Below are 4,221 nucleotides of genomic sequence, written 5' to 3'. Positions count from 1 at the left end.
GGAAAGTTTTTCTCTCCTCCCCCCACCCCCCAACCGGCCCAGCCCAAGCTGAAGAATTTGGCAGTAAATGCTTAACCATTGGCTGCATGGCTTTTCTTTTCTTTTCTTTTCTTTTCTTTTTTCTTTTCTTTTCTTTTCTTTTCTTTTCTTTTTTTTTAATTGTCCTCCAAAGCTGGAGTTGCTGAATCGTTAAGGGAGCAAATTCCAAGAGCGTGAGTTTCTCTTGTTTCCCAGGACAGGTTTGGGCCAAGACAAACCCCAGTGATGCCAACAGCAGTTGCTGGAACAGTGCAGCTTAAAGCTGACTTCTCGGCAAGTCTTTTGGGGCTCTGTTTGAACGGTTCTCCTCTCTCCTTCCACCCGGTGATTAAAGGAACCACATATAACTTTCTCCTTATGTCTCTTTCCCCTTCCTCCCCCCATGTGCCCCCTTGGAAAGGCTCTGCAGAGTCCCTCCGTGTTTCTCAAAGAGCCCCGGAGCTGCGGCCTCTTGATTTATGTCCCCTTGGCAATGCGAGGTTGAAATGGCCTGAGAATACTGAATAACTGGAAACGAGCAATGGAGAAGGGTGGGGCCAGTGGGAGGGTCTGATGGTGGCTTATGCTTAGCCCTCCCCCACCAGACCAGAGCGGTCGGTGGACCCCAGAATCTGAGTGCCAAAGGAGAATCAAACCAAGTCACTGGAGCTTGAAAAAGAAGTCAAGGTTGTCCAGAGAAACTTACAAAATCGATCATTTCCGGGTGCTGGGTGACTCCTTGGGTTTTCTCCTTCCACAGAGCCTTTCTCCTGTTCACTCTGGGTTCAACATGTACCCCGAGGGGAAATAACAGAAATTTGAATCCCTTGGTCCCACTCCTTGCAGGAGCTCTCTATCAGTTGAGTTGAGTACTTGTGTAAAAGAAGTTGGGGGTCGAATTTTTTGAGTTTGGTTCTGCTACAGATCTTGCCTGAGCTGTAAGCATGACTTTCATCCCCCATACGAGGTTGTTTCTGGTTCCCGAATTAGATCTGGAGTGATCTGAGGGCAGGAACTATTCTTCCCTCCTTGTCTCCCATCCTTCTCCCCCTTCCACAAATATTTATTGATCACCTACTAGATGCCATCGTCGTCTCTTCTTGGCCTCCACACTAACACCGGGCTTGTGTGTATTCTACTAGGTGCTGGATGAACAGATGAATGAAAGACAGTTTTAGGTGGGACTCCAAAAACTAAGTCAGGATCTTCAGTTTTCCTAGAAGGTTGGACGTGTGGTTAACATCTCAGAAATGGGATCCCAAGGGCACCTAGGTGGCTCAGTTCATTGACGGTCTGACTCTTGACTGCAGCTCAGGTCATGATCCAACGTTGTGGGATCGAGCCCTGTGTTGGGCTTGATGCTGAATGTGGAGCTTGCTTGGGATTCTCTCTCTCTCTCTCTCTCTCTCTCTCTCTCTCTCTCCCTCTGCCCCCTCCCCTGCTTGCATGTGTTCTCTCTCTCTCAAATTAAAAGATGAAAGAAAAAAAAAGAAAAGAAAAGAAAGAACGAAAAAAGAAAGAAAGAGAAAGAAAGAAAGAAAAGAGAAGGAAGGAAAGAGAAAAGAAAAGAAAGAAAAGAAAAGAAAAGAAAAGAAAAGAAAAGAAAAGAAAAGAAAAGAAAAGAAAAGAAAAGAAAAAGGATCCTGAGCGACAGAGAGGTGGGCCAGGACTGGAACTAGAAATGAGGATCCCTGGTTGCCATAGGGGCACTTGTACCCCAATGTTTATAGCAGCACTCTCAACAATAGCCAAATTATGGAAAGAGCCTAAATGTCCATCAACTGACCAATGGATAAAGAAATTGTGGTTTACATACACAATGGAGTACTACATGGCAATGAGAAAGAATGAAATATGGCCCTTTGTAGCAACGTGGATGGAACTGGAGAGCATTATGCTAAGTGAAATAAGCCATACAGAGAAAGACAGATACCCTATGTTTTCACTCTTACGTGGATCCTGAGAAACTTAACAGGAACCCATGGGGGAGGGGAAGGAAAAAAAAAAAAAAGAGAGAGGTTAGAGTGGGAGAGAGCCAAAGCATAAGAGACTCTTAAAAAATGAGAACAAACTGAGGGCTGATGGGGGGTGGGAGGGAGGGGAGGGTGGGTGATGGGTATTGAAGAGGGCATCTTTTGGGATGAGCACTGGGTGTTGTATGGAAACCAATTGGACAATAAATTTCATATATTAAAAAAAAAAAAGGATCCCTGGCTGCCAGTTCCAACTGGGCCGCCATCTTTCTGTATGGGTCTGGGAACAATCTGTCTAACTTTTTCTGCTGCAGCTGTCCTATCTGTAAAATGAAAGCAATCTCAAGACTTCTTTCATAGATTTGGAGTTCTGTAATTCTCTCAAACCTTTACCCCCAGATCCAGTGAAATCAGACCCTTCCACAACAGAATTAGGGGACCACCAGATTCGCTCCCAGTGAATCTACTTCTTGGACCGATTGGAACTTCCAGTGCCTTTTCTTGTTCCAGAATCTATAGTGTCTCCCAGTTGCCTGTCACAGCCAGTGTACTCTCCTCTCCTTGGCTCTCAAAAGATAAGCAGTCTGTCCACAACCCACAAATCTTCCATATGTCTCAGCACTCAACATGTGGAATCCCTGAGTCCAGTCGGGCTGTTTTCCTCCCTGACCCTGATCTGCCCCGTGGCCTTTACTTCTGTGCCCTTCCTGTTCCATTTCTGACTTCTAAACCTTAGCAATTTCATAGAGTCTCTAATAAAGCCAACCAAATTTGGGGCACCTTGGGTGGCTTAGTCGGTTAAGCGTCTGACTCTTAGTTTTGGCTCAGGTCATGATCTTGTGGTTCCTGAGCTCCTGTCTTGAATCGGGCTCCACGCTGACAGTGCAGAGCCTGCTTGGGATTCTCTCTCTCTCCTTCTCTCTCTGCCCCTCCCCACTCTCTCTCTCAAAATAAATAAATAAATAAATAAATAAACTTGAAAAAAAAATAAAGTCAACCAAATTTAAGTGGATTTTGAATAATAGGTCACCCCAAAACAAGAACTTACTACAGGAAAGAAAAAATTGCTCATAATTCCACATAGAAAGCCAAACCCTGTGGACACCTTGGTTTACTCCCTTCAGCCTTTTTTTTTTTCTTTTTAAATCTGAGCAAGGGGGGCGCCTGGGTGGCGCAGTTGGTTAAGCGGCCGACTTCAGCCAGGTCACGATCTCGCGGCCCGTGAGTTCGAGCCCCGCGTCGGGCTCTGGGCTGATGGCTCGGAGCCTGGAGCCTGTTTCCGATTCTGTGTCTCCCTCTCTCTCTGCCCCTCCCCCGTTCATGCTCTGTCTCTCTCTGTCCCAAAAATAAATAAACGTTGAAAAAAAAAAAATTAAAAAAAAAAAAATAATAAATCTGAGCAAGGTTTTAGGAAATGAACCACCAGACTTGACTTATCGATCGCCTACAGTTGACTGACTGTGGGGGTTGCTTTTAATCTTTCACTATAGTCTACGTGTTGTGAGGAACATCCTGTCACTGAGCCATTTTACATGTCTTTAATTATTTCCTTGAGCTAAATTCCTAACAGTAGAATCACTGGGATGAAAGGCCTTTTGATGATGGGGGGGGGAGGTGGGGGTGGATGAAGAGAAACCATGTTGAGATCCAAATCGTTCTGTGAGTCGAGGAGCATGCTGAGTGAGAAAGTGACAACCCCCATCTTTTTCTTTGGGGATCGACCAGTTTTACAGGCATCCTGGCACCCTTGCTTTCCTCCCTACTAATGTTCTGGCCCAACCCCAAGCTTCTGAGACCTCTAGGATAGGTTCTCTAAAGGCGGTATGCTCAAGAAAAATAAATAAATAAATAAATAAACAAACAAATAAATAAATAAATAAATAAGCAAGCTGCCGGTGTATCTCTAGCTGGGACCGAGGATTCCAGAGCTAAGTCTCTCCTGATTCTCCTCCACCCGATTCCACCCCCCCTCCTCAGTTGATGGAACTATGCACTTGGGCATATGTGATTGACTGTGGTATTAAGAAAATATGTATGACACAATGTTTTTTAGCTTTTTCCAAAGATATTTATATCACACAAATGGCATGTTGGGTCTTTTTTTTCCCTCCTCTCAACCACTAAGACTGAATAAATCAATTGTCCTAATCAAGCTAATGGAGAGGATGTGGACTGGAAAGGTAGGTGGGAGGGGGCTCTTTGCCTGAGCCTGCTGCCTCCTTATCGGGGG

Source organism: Herpailurus yagouaroundi, unplaced genomic scaffold (genome assembly GCF_014898765.1).
Source record: "Herpailurus yagouaroundi ecotype Mexico unplaced genomic scaffold, PumYag 191, whole genome shotgun sequence".
NCBI classification, from domain to species: domain Eukaryota; kingdom Metazoa; phylum Chordata; class Mammalia; order Carnivora; family Felidae; genus Herpailurus; species Herpailurus yagouaroundi.
This window is presented reverse-complemented; position numbering follows the sequence as displayed.